The sequence below is a fragment of the Solanum tuberosum genome, unplaced genomic scaffold (assembly GCF_000226075.1).
Source record: "Solanum tuberosum cultivar DM 1-3 516 R44 unplaced genomic scaffold, SolTub_3.0 scf00109, whole genome shotgun sequence".
Classification (NCBI taxonomy): Eukaryota; Viridiplantae; Streptophyta; class Magnoliopsida; order Solanales; family Solanaceae; genus Solanum; species Solanum tuberosum.
The window spans coordinates 944,916-962,509 of NW_006239042.1; the positions used below are offsets into that span (position 1 = coordinate 944,916).

General features: G+C 37.6%; 1 long non-coding RNA gene and 1 pseudogene across 1 annotated transcript; both read right to left on the reverse strand.

The window, feature by feature from the left end:
• Nucleotides 1-6,407: 6,407 nt before the first annotated feature.
• LOC107057711 (uncharacterized) lies at nt 6,408-8,028 on the reverse strand. The gene is made up of 3 exons (XR_001473773.1): nt 7,950-8,028; nt 7,616-7,707; nt 6,408-6,479 (listed from the first exon to the last, which is right to left on the reverse strand). It is a non-coding gene; the product is annotated as an uncharacterized lncRNA (long non-coding RNA).
• An 896-nt stretch (nt 8,029-8,924) lies between these two features.
• LOC102596440 (uncharacterized) lies at nt 8,925-10,645 on the reverse strand (annotated as a pseudogene).
• Between the last annotated feature and the right edge of the window lie 6,949 nt (nt 10,646-17,594).

The window sequence follows — 17,594 nt, forward strand, 5'->3', positions numbered from 1 at the left end:
TTCTTAAGTGAGGTATAGATTATTTTCATCCTTGGGTAGCTATCACCCAACGAGTCCCTTCAAAGTGTGTTTTTAAGATTCCAAATCACCCAATTCTAGGGTTTTCAATCTATGACATGGGTCTTCTTTCCAAAACGTTTTTATTGTTAAATTAGCATTTTTTATGGTTGGTTATGCTGAATTATGAATATATTGATGGAGTATTGATGTTTTGTAACGAAAATTCCCCATATACCCATGTTTTCCCCCATATTGATAAATCATGAATTGATGTTGTTAGTTGGTTGATATTATGACTATATCAATTGAATATGTTAAGTTAATTAAGATATTAAATCAAGAAATTCCTTATATATTATGTAGTAGTTGTATATGGTTGGGTTGATTGTGATTCAAGATCCTTTAAGAGAAAAGGTGTGAGGGCTTGTGCCTTTCTATGAGAACTATGTAAGAGATTGTGGGTCACTTGAAAGGTGAATATACTTTAACGATTCTATAGTTGTGGTATTGTTGTAAGATCATCCTTCCACCCCTACACATGACTATGTATGCTATGTTATGAATATGATAGTATTGTTGGGTTGTATGAAAGGCTATTCTCATCAACACCCTATGAATATGATGTGAAAGGTTTACTCAAAAGTTGATGATTCGAAGGTTGAAAGGACATTCTCACCTAATGAATCTATTAGCTCTTATGTTATTATGTTGGTTGGGTGCCTAGTGCATTCTCTTATGAATATGAACTTAACCCAAGAATTAATACGACATTTAAAGGGAATTATGATTAGCACCTAGCGGATATGTGTATGAGATGGGTTCCTTCACGCTAGTAGTTGGGTTCCCAATATGGTTATCTCATGAGATGGAAACCTCCACGTTAGTAGTTAGGGTTTCTAGTAGCAATCTCTTTATATCATAACTATGTGCCCACATAGGTCATTAGCTAGTGGATCCACCTAAAAGCTATTATGAAAGTTCTACCGTAGGTAAGTAGGACACCTTTTTTCGGTGTGGGGGTAGAACACCGGATTCTATGTAGCTCACATGGTCTATGATGGTTAATGATATCTTCCCTATATGATACGATTATGAACTATCATATAAATATGAACTATGATAAGAACATGGACTTTAATTATTACTTCTTAAGAGGTACTACTTAGTATGAGTAGGTGTATGGGACTTCACTCATTCATTGCACAAGTAGGCTTTAAGAGGGGTTATGGTGAGGCTCTCTTATGTTATGATGACTTATGGATTATGTATGAAAGTTATTTAAGAATGTTAAGAGTGACTTTACTTGTTCCAAGATATGATCATATATGACTCCTTACTTATGTATGTTGTTGGTAGCCTAAATGTGATACTTAGCATTTGGTAGGGTTATGAGACTTTACCTTTGTATTGCACTAGTGTGGCTTTGGGTTTCTTATATGTTGGTTTGGCTTATGTTTCTTCATAAACGTGCATAATGGTTTTTAAACTTGATAAAGGCATGATTTCAACTAAATGTACTATTTATGCATGTTTTAAGGATTTTGTGCATGGCTTCCATACTTAGTACATGTTTTGTGCTAACCCATATTTTCTACATTCCATGAGTGTAGGTTCCGGCCGTTGATACATTCTACTTTCTTCAAGTGAAGCTTCGGTCGACTATTCCCTAAGCTTGGTGAGTCCTCAAGTTCAAGGACAAGATGCTATTGTTTCTAGTTTCTATTGTATTTTCTACTTTGAGACTATTATAGTTGTAAAGGGCTTTTGACCCTATTTGTACTCTTTATGTACTAGATGGTGATTGAGACAATTCTAGATTCGTATTTTCGTTTATGAAAAAGAAGTTGAACTTCGATTGTAAAAGTTTTAAATTTTTCCGCATTATTTTATGTCTTGATGTTATGATTATGCTAAGGGTTTGTATGCGACCCCTTCGGGGTCAAGTACGTTGTGTTACGTCTAGGGGATAACTTTGGGTCGTAACAAACTTGATAATCAGAGCACAAGGTTTAGAATGATTCTAGGATGATGTCTCAAGAACCACGTCTAGTAGAGTCTTGTTCATAAGTGTAAAGAGCGCCACACTTATGAATGAGAGGCTATAAGATGTTTAGGAACTTTCACTTCTTTCATTACTCTTTAGTCATGCTTTGGAGTCCTAACTCTATGAAGTCCTCTCCTAATCTTTCTCTTGTGATTATAGGCAATGAATAGAAGAAGAGGGAATGTAGGGAGGGTGTAAGAGGAGAATGTCAATGAGGGATTTCCTCCCCAAGCTCCTCAATATCCTAAAGCTCCTAACGAAGAGGGGGCTATGACCAATGTGGAGATAAGGACGGCTCTCCAAACATTGACTCATGCTTTGACGGCTCAAGTCACTAGGGATCCTAGGGTTCAAGTGAACCCCAATGTGAGTACAACCACTTCAAGGATAAGGCATTTCACTAGAATGAATCCCCCTATGTTATATGGCTCCAAAGTAGATGAAGACCCACAAGGCTTTACAGAAGAAGTGTTTAAGGTGGTTGATGCTATGGGTATGTCATCTCAAGAGAAGGCAGAACTAGCCACCTACCAATTAAAATATGTGGCTCAAGTATGGTATGAGCAATGGAAGGATGAGAGACCCGTGAGAGCGGACCCGGAAGATTGGGGATTGTTCAAGTCGGCCTTCCTTGATAAGTTTTTCCCCCTAGAGTTGAGGGAGAGAAAGATGCAAGAATTCATCAACCTTCGCCAAGGAGCTATGAGTGTGAAGGAGTATGGCCTTAAGTTCACCCAATTATCTAAATATGATCCAACCTTAGTAGCGGACTCTAGGGCCATGATGAACAAATTTGTTATGGGGATATCCGACTTGGTAGTCAATGAATGTCATTCGGCAATGCTCATCCCAAGTATGAATATTTCATGTCTCATGGTTCATGCCGAGTAAATTGAGGAACAAAAGCTCAAGCAAGTGAATAGAGAGGTAAAAAGGGCAAGGACCGATGATGGGAATTCTTCCAAGGGTAAATTTGAGGTCCAAGGTAAACCAAGGTTCAAGAAGAGGTTTTCCAACCAAGGCTCATCTAGCACTCCAAGGGTCGCCAAAGAAAGGGTGTCTAACCCTAAGCCAAAATAAGGTGATAGTGGTAGCTCTTATGTTGAAAGACATATTTGTGCAAACAGCGACAAGAAGCATGAAGGAAAGTGCCTAGTTGGCATGGATGGTTTCTTTAGTCGTGAAAAGAGCGGTCATATGAAGAAAGATTGTCCCATGCTAAGTGCTCAAGGAAGAGAGGGCAACCAAGTCCCTCCTAGTGGCTTAAATTCCGATGCTCCCAAGAAGAATCGCTTCTATGCTCTTCAATCCCAAGGGGATCAAGAGAGTTCCCCGGACGTGGTAACGGGTATGTTGCAAGTCTTTTCCATTAATGTTTATGCATTGTTAGACCCGGTGCTACTTTGTCATTAGTTACCTCCTTTGTGGCTATGAAATTTGAAATACTCCCCGATGTTTTAGAAGAACCTTTTTCTGTGTCTACCCCGGTCGGTGACTCGGTAGTGGCAAAAAGAGTCTATAGGAGTTGTCCTATTTCTTTGTCCCATAAAGTCACTTTGGTTGATTTGGTTGAATTTGACATGCTTGATTTTGATGTAATTTTGGGCATGGATTGGTTGCATGCATGTTATGCTTCAATAGTTTGTAGGACTCGAGTGGTCAAATTTCAATTTCCAAAAGAGCCAATTTTAGAGTGGAAAATGGGGAATTCTATTCCTAGAGGTCAATTTGTTTAATGTTTAAAAGCTAGAAAAATGATCTCCAAAGGGTGCATGTATCACATTCTTAGGATTATGGATGTTGATTCTAAGGTCCCTTTTTCAGTGTCGGTCCCCGTGGTGAGTGATCTTCCGGAAGTCTTTCTCAATGATTTGCCCGGCATTCCTCCCGAGCGAGAAATAAACTTTGGCATTGATATTTTTCTGGATTCTCAACTCATATCCATCCCTCCCTATAGAATGGCTCCGGCCGAATTGAAGGAGTTGAAGGAGTAACTCAAAGATTTGTTAGACAAAGGCTTTATTCAACCAAGCATATCTCCATGGGGTGCTCCAGTATTGTTGGTGAAACAGAAAGATGGGTCCCTTAGGATGTGTATTGATTACCGCCAATTGAACAAGGTAACTATAAAGAATAAGTATCATCTTCCTAGGAATTACAATTTGTTTGATCAACTCCAAGGGGCAACCTATTTCGGTGTGGGGGTAGAACATTGGATTCCATGTAGTTCACATGGTCTATGGTGGCTAATGTTATCTTCCCTATATGATACGAATATGAACTATGATATGAACATGAACTTTAATTATGACTTCTTAATAGGTACTACTCATGAGTGGGGGTATGGGACTTCACTCATGCATTGTACAAGTGAGGCCCACCTCACTTATGCAATTTTAGCAAAAGCGATGATCCCATCGCATATGCGAAGGGATCAATAATCAATAACACTCAACTAAGAATAAAATCATCGAATGGACCCTCAAGATTCGTTCAAAAATCCATACACAATTCGTATAGAAAAATTGACTATACTCGATTTTTCAAGAAGAATGAAATCATTGAATCACGAATATGAGGTCTCCTTGACTCGAAACTCATGAAAGTCACAAGAAACTAATCATAATGACTAAAAAGGCTAAATCAAGCTCGGGGCCTCTTACAATGCAACAAAGACCTCACCTAGTCCTAAAATCATCCCCCAAATCCAACAAAACTCTCAAAATTTCAATTTGAGCATCCCAACACTGAAAATTGACAAAAGTCAATGCAAAGAATAATATTACATAATTTTCCAACTTAAAACTTTCAAATCCTCAAAATACTCTAAATCTGACACTGAAAATTCTCCTAGACAAATTTCTACCTTCCGGAATTGATGGAATCTATGGAATTCCAATACGGCACTAAAAACTCTTAAAGACACCAAAAATCACTTTTTAATAACTTTGTCACGACCCAAGGCTAGCCCCTAGATACAACACGGTGTACTCGACCCCGAAGCGGTCTTATACAAGCATCATAGCTCATTCATTGCATAGGTAATAGAAATGGTACGGATTTTAAAACTTTTTATTTTAAAACCATACAATCTAACATTCAAAACATTTAAACCCAAGCGGAAGTCTATCTCTCACATGGTCATCTTAGACACAATCTTGAACAAAAAAATAGGGACACGACCCTTTACAATAGAAATATAAAGTAGTCTATTACATGAAAAGGAAAGCACCTCCTAAACACTTGTCCTCGATCTATGAGGACATACCCAAAATCTCTTGGAGAACTCTAATCCAAGCTTCTCTAGAGCAATGCAAATCACTTACCGGAACCTACATTTGTAGTAAAAACATAGAAGAATGGGTTAGCACACAAAAATGTACTAAGTATGATGACCATGCCTTAAAAGGGGATATTTTGGTTTGAAACCATGCATTATGCCACTTTTTAGAAATATCATGGACACTAGCATAAGAGACATCAAATACAAGTATAATCATCATACAAGTCACAACATCACATTTGAACAACATCAACATGTAACCCATTACCATCACCTTAGACCTTCACCTCAAGTAACCCTAATGCTATAGGTTATGGAATGTATGGATAGCATCCCATACCACCATCCACAATATGGCACCACATTAAGGTCACCAAAAGCTCACTTACCATTCCTTCATTTTTACCTTTCACTACACCATTTTAGGCCTACGGCCACCCCGATAAAGTGTAGCCAAAACTAGCAAAAAGTGTAGCCTCTGATAAAAGGCCACACTTTTTTACTTTAAGCAACACTTTTTAGGGGGTGGCCTAAAGAAGCGTAACCTTAGACATTAGACCACACTTTTGAAGTGTCGCCAAAGCAGCAACACTTAAAAAGCGTGGCCAAAGAGGTATAAAGGCCACGCTTTGGAGTATTTCATTAGCAACACTTTTATCTGATTATATTACACTTAAAAGTGTTACCTTTGTGTTGTTATTGGTTACACTTTAAAAGTATAGCCTTTTATATCTCACCTACAACAACACTTATAAAGTGTAACTTTTCTTATGTACAAGATAAAATTTATGAACAATAAGCCACACTTTCGAAGTGTTGCAATGCTGTGTAGAATTTTTGTAGCCACACTTGCAATAAAATTTAGTTGCATATAATCAATAATCACAATTAAATATATATAAGTGATATAAAGCACAAAATTAGCTTATAAATAATTCGGAAGTATATATTTCAAATTAAATAAACTTCGAGAACATGTCCCATACATATAGAAAGCAATTGCTTACAGATCTCTACTAGCAATACATTCCACAAAACCAAATGTATTCGAACAACATTTATGATAATAGTACAAAAACTCTTTATCGCTCACGATAATAGATCGAGTTTACTTCTGTCCTCTATTCATCAAATTCAATCAGTAGCATTTTCCTGCATATTCAAAATTAAACTAAAGTTAGAGAATCATGTATTTCATATGCTCACTAGTCATTGTTCAATTCCCAGACCCTTCACAGTTAAATGATCCTTAAACATGTACAAAAACTATAAAATCTGGGAGAAAACAGTAGGGCAGGTATTCTAAGACTGTCATAGTAGGAAATTATGAATGATAAAATAAATATGGGAGAAAATAATAGGCAAATAGTTAAATGATCCCAAACATGTACAAAGCACACCCAGATATGAATGATATAATATGGGAGAAAATAGTAGGCAAACATACAAATGCATCACAAACATGTACAAAGCAGAACCATATGTAATAAGAACAATGCATCCCAAACATGTAATAAGTTCATCAACAGTAGATCATCAACACTAGATCAGCTCACTGTGTCACATTTTATCAGAGAAGGGCAATGGAATGAAACTTTGGTAAGGCAACATGTCCTACCACTGCTAATTCCCCTTATTCTTAACACCAAATTGCAATTGCAAGAAGGAGAGAATTGTTACTTTTGGAAGAGAACCTGTAGATTGTTCTTGTTGTAGCAGACCTGGAACTGATTCCATTGATCAAATCTTTGTGTCTGGGAACTTTCCCAATTATATTTGGAAATTCTTTTCAGGTTTCCTGGGCATTACTCACAGACACATTCCTCTAAGAAATACATTGATGGAGTGGTGGAGTATTCAATCTAATTCTGAGTTTCATAAACTTATTCTTCAAACTCTCTCTATTATCATATGTTGAAACTTGTGGAAGAACATGTGATATGCAAAATATGGAGGCAAAAAGTCTAGTAGTGCAAGAGTCAAATTCCTGGTCTTTAAAGATACTAGAACTACTTTCTAAAGCTTCTGAGAAAGGTAAAATTCACAGAAGTTCATCCTAATACAATTATATCTAAATTGATATTTTAATTACATGTATATAATTTATCTAAAACTGTCATATGAATGGGTTTATAAGTTGTATATAATGAAACTCAGAGAAAATTTGGGGCAGAAAGAATAATGTCAAAATTTTTGCTTGAAAGAGATGACTCTAAATGGGCAATAATTAATCCAGTCTCCAAAAAAATTAAAGAAGATGATTTCGGCATATAATAAACGAAAAGAACCTTCAGCGGATCACTAATCCTTGCATTGTTCTTGTGCTATCTTCAACTATCTTGTTAGCATAAATTGTACTAATAATACCTGAAATATTTCCCTGCAAACAGTTTATACTCATAAACATTAATCATATGCGGAGAGCACAATAATCATTATAACTGAGAATTGGAGGTCAAGGATATCTAACTAGATGAAGTAAGAGGATAACATAAATATGTTGCATCACTATGTGTTTAGAGGCTCTGGCAGAACAGCAACAAGAATCATGGTAACTAGCCACACCCGCTCTAAGAACCCAAATTGACTATATGAATAGAGTTTAAGAAGAATGTGACTTACTTTCCAGGTCACAAGCTTTGCTCGAAGCAATTGCCACTGATTTTTCCCAAATACATGCTCTGTACATTATCTGCACAACATCCATTCAAAGGCAAAGAAAAAAGTTACGAATAATTACCAATAAAAGCTTAACTAACCAGAGCTAAACTTATACAACCAAAGCAGAGGTAGTGATAATAAAGGACGACTTCCACAGAAAGCATACCTCACAGTTATTACTTGGTTCATTTGATCTATCTTGCAGCTGAGTAACATAGCTGAAATTGCCTTAACAACCCACGATTCCACCTCAATATCATCAATCTGCAAAGAGCAAAAGACCAATGGTACGACCAAACTATGGAGCACAAATACAAACTACAAGACATGGATAATAAATGTACGTTCATTGTGTCTTTGATCATGGAATAAGGAATTTGACCAGTTTTTGTCTTGCCAAGATCTACCAAGGTCAATAATCACATTTTTTCTACACAATCTTCATGGAGAAGTCCTGCAGCATTAAACAGAAGAATCAGGCCAAGGGCACCATTGTAAATTCAAGGATTCACTCATAAAATACAACAAAGTTCCATTTAGCAGAAATGCAAGTACTGACCACATGTTTTTAATAATTCTGAATTTGCCTCCTGGAAATTCATATAATCATCTAACCTCCTACAACACTAACCTCATGATATGCTAGAGCATGTTTAGCATCTTTCTCCAATTGACCTATAGCAGGCATATCTAGCTAGCCACACTACCATATTAAAAGCCAAGAGTATATATGGCAAGTAGTGTACCCAAAATAGTAAAACTCAGACCACATTGTGTATGATGTTGGTTGCTTAATTTCAGCTACCTAGCAAATCACTTAGATCAATGGTGACGAGGGAGACAACCATGACATACTATAGTAGAGACTTTTTTTGGATAACCTTGGTGTCCGGGCCAGTTTTCATGCTCTCAAACTATAGTTCCATTGTATACATGTCACCTCCCACCAACATCAGGTCTCAGGTAATTCTAATACAAGAATTTAATTTGAAGCACCTATACAATTACATGCTAATAATAGAATATATCCAATGGACAAAAAAAATGCTCTACAAGATACCGACAGAGCATGGGAAAAGAAAGCATTTGGCAATTCAAAATCTAAATGAAAAATAGTAGATTGTTCGAATTAGAAAAGAGTTGCCTTTCTACCCAAACAATTCAACTTCAGAGTTCTGTTGAACATAAATATACCTGAAACATGTCAGGTGCCTTGACAAAGGCAATAATTGCATAGAGAGCTTCTTTCTTTTCATTTATGGCAGAAGCATCTTCATCCAAGAAAGTTCCCAAATACTGTATAAGAAACTTGAAAGACTCTTTTGCAGAGCTGCAAATATGGATGGGAGTCAGAGAAGAATGCAAAAATTTTAAGCACTCCAGAAAATACAAGTCATTCACTCTTACCCCTTGGTTTTCTTCATAATGTTTGAGATCTTAAGGAAGAGCCCCATATGATCTTTGACTCCAAGATTCCACTTTTCAAGAAGCTATCTATCTTTTTGAAAGATGGAAAGATATGTTCAACAACTTTTCCATTTATGGCCAAATTAAGGGCTTTCATGTACACAAAGAAACGGCTATAGGGATTCTCCAACAGGTTGTAGAGATTGAACAATCTGAAGTGAGAGGAGGAACAAAGTGCACAGTGACACTAGAAACAAAAAACTCCAGGAATTAAAGTGATTAATTTCAAGACATGATACATTTTTAAGCGAAATGCAGGCTGATCACTTGGTTGTTGAGAGAGTGTAATGGATATGAGCTCTGCCATCTCGTGTACTTGGTCCTAACTCTCAGGTTTCTTGACAAGGTTGCAGATTATAGTGAAAATGCACTCGAGATCTGAGGTAGAAATCAATTAAAGCAGATTACATAACTCAGAAAATAAACAAAACTCAGAAAACATAACATGTGAAAGGATGGTTTCAATGTGCCAGACAATCAGAGGTTGTTTCACATTGATGAAAAAAGAAGAGATGCCTCTAAATAATTTATTCAAAGACAGAAGTCCCGTATGTGCTAGATAACATAATTTGACTCAGGAATTTATTAAAATATCATGGAGAATTTCTGGTTTATATATTTTGTTGTTCTTATTGAAAAGATGTTGAGCGAGCTTGTATTCACATTGACTAATCTAACTGTAGTTTGTTACAGCACACAAGCACATGTATCGGGTAATTGTACCCACCAAGATTGGAATAGAAAGGCTCACACTCAGTGTAGTAACAAAGATTTCAACCACTGATCTTCATGCTGTTACTCCTAAGTCTTAACCACTAAGCCATTCCCATGTAGACTATTCTGGATCATTTCAATCAACTGAAATGTGAATTTTACCTTTCTCAGAAGCTTTAGAAAATATCAATGATAAATTATATACATGTACAGTATGAGGTGTTAGAGAAACATATGATAAAATCTAAAATGGACCATTTTACTCGGTTCAACATCAATCTCCAACTAACTTCCTAAAACTTTGATATTCCTATAGCTTTAGTGTTTCAAGTTCTTTTCAAACTTCTATATTCAATTTGAGATACAACAAATCTGCAACTATCGGGAACACAAACCTTAAAGCAGAATAGTAAATAGTGAACCTGGAGGATGTACTTTTACTAACCACTTGCACAATTTGCAGGTTCACAAGACATAAACAAAATAATACAAGAATTGATGCATAATAAACACAATACAAGGACAAGGCAATACAAATTACAACTCAATCCGAAATACCAGACCTCAGCAACATGGAGAATCACAAAGAGAGATGAAATACATAATTGAATTAAAAATGGAAGACGTTAGCAGATCACTGAAATTGATGAAGACAAGAACGTAATAGCTAGCTGAAGGCCTCAGAAATTGCAACTCATTAAAGAAGGAAACAACAACAGAGTCTATTAATACGACTTCGAGTATAGAATGAGATTACTTATAGGATACAAAAGTTTATCAAGGTTTACCTAAAAAGTAGAAACCCTTCAAAATTTGGGTAATACAACTACGACCTAGAATCCCAAAAATCAACAAAAATTGTATCAACAACGCAAACAATAAACCCAGATGCCATAAATTTAGACTTTTAAAGATATAATTTTTTACCTTATTCCAACAAAATCCTTAAGTGAAGCATTTTGTTCTTTAGATGGAGAGAAATATATGGCGTCGTTCTTAATGGCATCTGGCAGAGGTAAACTAGCTCATCATCTTCAACAAGAAATCGATCGTTCTTGAGAAATGTGTTCTTGAGAAAAGGCTTCGTACGTTCTTGAGGTGAACTAGCTCATCATCTTCAAGGACCTGGCAAGCTAAATGCGTTCTTGAGAAAAGGCATCGTACGTTCTATGTGGGAGTTCTTTAGACTTATTGTGATTTTTTTCTGATTTGGGGGAAAAGAAAAATTATGTTTTATTAATAGTTTTTTTTGCCCAATAAAATTGGAGGGAGAGTTGAAAATGTTGGAGGGAATATAATATTTTAGTGAAATTCTAAGGCCACATTTGCAATATGTTGTTTTTACAATTATAAAAATAGGACACTTTAAAAGTGTTGCCATATATGTAAATAGTCGTTCCCAATTATATCATACGCTAACAACGCTTATAAAGTGTAGTCTATACCTTTAAAGAGTACACTTTAGAAGTGTTGTCAATATTATTGAAGCCAAAAGTTAAAAACATGGGCTACACTTTAAAAGCGTCCCCAAAACTATTTTAGACAACACTTTACCAGATTTAGTGTGGCCGTAGACCTAAATTGGTGTAGTGTTTGCACAATATCCACACATAAGAGACATAACATTTCATAAGACATGACAAGGAAAAATAACTCATAATATAACCCAAGTATAGCATCCATCATCACATTAAGCATTTAAGGGTCAACATTCTTCAATAACTTTATTTAGAGGACTTTCATTCATTAGTCATTAAGGCATAGAGAACTCACTATAACCCTCTTGAAGCCTACGCGTGCCATGTATGGATAGCATCCCATACTACTACCCACACTTCATAGAACTCCTCAAGAAACTATAATGCACATCTCACATGATGGGAATAAGCATTTAACCGCCATAGACCATGAGAGCTAGATCATGGAATCCGATGTACTATCCCACATCGTAAGGGTTAGTCTACTTGCCTATGGTAAACCGGTATTTAGCTTAAGTGGATCCACTAGCTAGACCTATGTGGGTACATAGTTAAGGGACAAGGAGATTGTTACTAGATACCCCGCCTCAACCCACGTGACAGCATCCATCTCAAGAGATTGCTACTAGAAACCTCGCCTCAACTCATGTGAGGGCTTCCATCTCATTTAATATCCTCTCAGTGCTTAGCCTACATTCCCATATAGTATTTTAACATTCAATACATTAACGGATAAGAGATTATTACTAGACACCCCGCCTCAACTCACGTGAGGGCATCCATCTCAAACTCAACATTCATTCATTGGATAGGTCATCGATTCAAATATGTGAATAGCCTTTCATCTAAGAATACCATTATAGTTCATTAGTGTAAGATCGAGAATATCCTTTCAATCAACACATCATTATCATTCATTAGAGTACAATTGAGAATAGCCCTTCAATAAGTACTTCATCATTAACATTACCATTGAACCTCATTCATTATTCATTCAAATGTGTGTGTATGTGAGAATAGCCTTTAACATAATCATCATCGTTCACAAGTGTTAATAGAGTGATAATATTCAATCTTAACACAATTAGCTTCTAGACATGATCATCATTCATTCATTTGGAGGAGAGCAGCCCAAGTAGATACTTCTCCAGAGGTCGATGTTGATTCATTGCCAGCAGAGGCATCTTCATCTACTCCGGTTTCGGAGCCTTCAGGTATACCCGTTCCTTCTTCCCCTTCACATACTCCAGGTACATCCTCTTCCTCCCAGCCTGCCATGATCACTCAGGCCATGATCCTGAAGATGGGGCAGTTGGCCTATTCAGCTGATGTGAGAGCTACCCGACTAGAGAGGTCCGTTCCAGGGATGATTAACAGGGCCATACTAGCAGCACTTACCCCACTTCAGACCGCTGTTGATGCCCTTACAGTGAGAGTCATTTCTTTCGAGAGCAGACAGAGGGAAGCCTTTGAGTTGGCAGCTTTAAAAGTCAAGATTGCGAGTTTGAGGAAGGACGTAGACTGCCTTAAGTCTATTGACTTCACTTCACTAATAGAGAGGGCAGATGATGAGGATGCTCCTGAGACCACCGAAGATGTGCAGGGAGATGGCACAGCACATGCAGAGTCGGATGTAGAGAACGATGAGGAGTTGACATCAATGGATGCTGAGGAGACACATGAGAACAGAGATGAGGGAATATTCAGAGACATGTTAGATCTTATAGAGACGGTTGTGCAGTCGGTGATACAGACATTGCCGGCTAAGACATCCACTGCAACTCCTAGCGGATCTGGCACTGCTATTCAGTCTGAGACTACTTCGGGCACTGATGCCCATATACAGACTGCTCCATCAGCCACTGATGCCCCGAAAGATAGAGAGACTGCATAGACAGGACCCTTCTTTACCTCTTTCTATGTCTTATCTTTCTTCAACTTTGGATACTGCCATTATTTGCATTTGAGGACAAATGCTCTTATTTGTGGTGGGGTGAGACCCACCTTGTTTTGCATGTTTCGAATACTTGTGTTTTGGTGTACATTTGGGTTGTATGTTTTTAATTGTGTTTTTTAAAACTGCTTTGCGATTGTTTGAGCTTGTGGCTCCGTTTCCATTTATTTTTAACTGCAAAATGATTTTGACCCTTCCAAAAAAAATTGAATTTTTTTGCACATTTCTACCACCTCTCATGTGTTGAATGTGGATGTTCTTTTGCAAAAATTTGAGTCTCGGTTTCGATCAATACCGATGACTTCAATAGTGCTTACAATTGAACAAACATGAATGTACGGCTACGATGAGGCCAAATGAAGTTGCATAGACAATATGTGAACTCTTTGCATCTCGTTGTGATTAGCCATTTATCGAATTGATTCTCTTGTGATGATCGTTGCACACTAGCGAAAGTGTGTAGTCTTGTTTGGCTTTAGTATCGATGCCTTGTGTGATGAGCTTACATTGAACCATGCATGAATAAACCTAGAATTTGCCATGTTAGTCTGATTGATTTAGAAAGGTGTGCTCTTGAAATGATCTTAGGCAACTTTAAAGAGTGTGAGCCAAATTTGACATATACCTCTTTTGTGGCCTACCCGTGAGTGTGTGAAACTCTTTTGAACACCCTTTGAGCCTTACCCTTCTTTGGAAGAAAACTTGTGAAAACCTAGACCTTTATTCAACCACCACCTATAATCCTCATGACTTTTGATTTAATGAATAGCCAACTTAAGCCAAAATCTTAAGTTGGGGTGTGGTGAAAAGTAAAAGGAGAAGTCAAGAAGTGCAAGAAAAGTCTCCTCAACTCATGATGTTGCGGAAGAAAAATGGAAAACCTCCATATAAGAAAAGAAAAGAATGAAAAAGAAGATTGTGGAATAAAAGTCCAAAAGAAATGGGGTTTCCAAGCAATTCATGGAGTGAAGAATAGGATGACTTAGAAGCACTAGAAGAAAAATTGATAGAACAAGGTGAAGAAAAAAAAGTGTTGAAAGCTCCACAATTCATGAGGATCGTTAGTCACTAAGCCTAAATGACCATATCTTTGCACTCAGCCCCATTACAAGACTTAGAAAGACCTTTATGATCTTGAGCAAGCCGAACCGAAGGTTGATTGGAAAATAAGGGCAAACCTATGGGTGAAAACATGCATTGTGTTCCTCTTTTGAGTGTGAGCGTTGCATTTGATTCCTGATCTTGAATTGATTAACCTCTATTTGTGAAGCCTTGAAGGAGCAGGATCAAATAGGCGATGAAAGGAGCAGTCGGCGTTTCACCAAATAATTCTGCGAAGTAGTACTATCTCGCCCAATGATACAGAGCACGACCATGCTAAAGAATAGTGCAAGAAGGCGATGAACTAAACCAAAGGACGAATCGATGAGTTAATCAGCGATTCCAACTAACCTCGCCGAAAGATCCACCAGCACTATTTTCTGAAGTCTATAAATACTAAACTTGTTTTTAATTCTAGGGAATAGAACATTTATTTTAATTTTCAAAATAGAATAGTACTTTTTGGGATATTTTCTCTCAAGTTTGGAGAGGGTTTTGGGAGACTTGAAGAAAGAAGAATTTCATCTTCCCCAAGTTGGAAGTGGGTCTTCTCCATTCTTCGTCCTTTTCTTAAATCAAGGTTTAATTCCTTATACCTGATTTTAGTATCATTTAGGGTGTATTTTGTTATTTCTTGATGTGCGGCTAAAAACCCCCATTCTTGGGGTGTGATTTAGCAAATATGTGTTGATATTATTGTTGGGTCTTGCTTGCTGATAGGTTAGATGTATTTTAATGGTGATTTCACCTAGTGGTTGTGGTTTAATTTAATGGGTTTGTAGTTGCAAATACAAAACCACCCATGTGTTTTCGGCTTGCCCGAGAGGGAGGTCGCGACACCAAGACCGTTAGACTGATGACATAAGGAGTGGGTCGACATGAGGTTCAATCCGAGAGGGTGAGCCCTAGTCCCATATCCTAACACTCAGTTTGAGAGAGTGAGTGGGGTAAGGCGTAGGCTGCCCTTCATGCGGCAAATGGGTGTCTGAGAGGAACGCATTTGAAACTAGGTAAGTTGCCTGAGAGGGAACTAATTTCCATCTAAAGCTTAGCCTAGTCACTATTATCTTGCAAATTTCCTGTCGAAAGCATGTACCCAATGATTTATCTCAACTTGTATTGCGGTGACACCCCAAGAACTTGTCCCCATACTTGATTTTCTTGTTATTTTTGTTGTTTTTACTACTTATGACAAAAACCCCATTTGATATTTGACACCTTTGTGTCACCCCTTTTTAATTAACAAATGTTTTTTAATCGTTAATGTCTTTAGCTACGACTAGTTAGAACTTAATTTTATTTTTCTACTAATTCTCAAAGCCACTCCCTTGGGACACGACCCCAACCCTTGGTTGGGTTACTATATTATCGACGATTGTTGACACTCATATCGTATGTTAGTGTTGTTGGTCACGATACGCATCATATATATCAAGACAATACATCAAACAGCTCACAAGCTTCAGCAAACGAACAAACTAGGCCAGCATGGACATAACGTAGTTATACACCCCACACACTAGTTTGCAAGCCTCTAAGAGAAGTAAAGATTTGGGGCACAAAGCTCAATCCTACCCATAAAAATATATACAACAAAAGCTAACAAACCTCCAAACTCTGGCAGCTCCAGAGGAAAGGGGCTAGCCAACCGAATAGAATTCAATCATGCTGCTGAGGAGGTTTACTGGGTCGTGTGTTGGGACCTGCATGCATAAATGCAACGCCGCCAAGCAATGGGGCGTCAGTACGAAATAATGTACAGAGTATGGAAGGCAATAGACTATGAGCAGGTATCCTAATATACTGGAATAATCTGATAAATAAATCAAGGATAAGATAAGTCTGCTGACCAGCTCCTAATTCTAAACTTATTAAAAATAATAAAACAACAACCTAACCAAACCCCCATAAGCTCGGCAAGTACAAACAACACACAAGACCACCTACTCAGGCCCCCATAAGCCCAGAAGATGCCAATCAGCCTACATACCTATATCGGTAGTCCCCTAGACTCGTAGGCAGTCACATAGCCCTCTTAGGCATTAATATAGCCCCTTAGGTAGCACATATCTCTCTTAGGCATCAACATAGCTTATAGACAACTCATATCCCTCTTACGCAACAACATGGCCCTGTAGGAAGCACATAGCATTCTTAGTCGTCAATATAGTCCTATAGGCAACTCATAGCCCTTCTAGGCATCAATATAGCCCCTAGGCAACTCATAGCCCTCTTAGGCATCCATATAGCCCCGTAGGCAGAACATAGCCCTCCTAGGCATAGATCACATTCTTGCAGCTAACCACATTAGCCCCAAGGGCAACAATAACAATCCAATCGCTAAACGGGAGCAATTTAGTTATAAGCAACCTATACAAATAGCCTCTAAGTCGTGTCCAACATAGGGACGCTACTATCTGAATAAGAATCTCGACAAGGGAGGACTATATCAACTCGAGCAGCCAACAGTCAACAATAATGGCTACAAGTATAACAGGGATAACAACCCAATTACATTGCTCCTAAGCTTTAAGGAAACATGCCGTAAGTAGGGAATAGCCTTAACATACTTGTTTCACTGAATTCACGTGTCCTAACCTCTTTTAATCACAACCCCGTCGATACTACAACAAGGAAGGACAATAATCAACACACAAAATCAAGGATACCACGATAATCTGATAAAAAATATGTATTTCTATCGCAAATTGCTATTTGTGGCTTATTATAGCTAGAATCGATGAAAGAAGGGTCTTACCTTGATCTTAAGTTCGTAATACACCTCAAAACCAGAAAATATGTCCAAACCCTTGATGTCCCAACACCAAAGTATGATATGCTACGAAATCGATAAAACAAATTATACCGTAGTGACGAGTTCACCGCGTACAA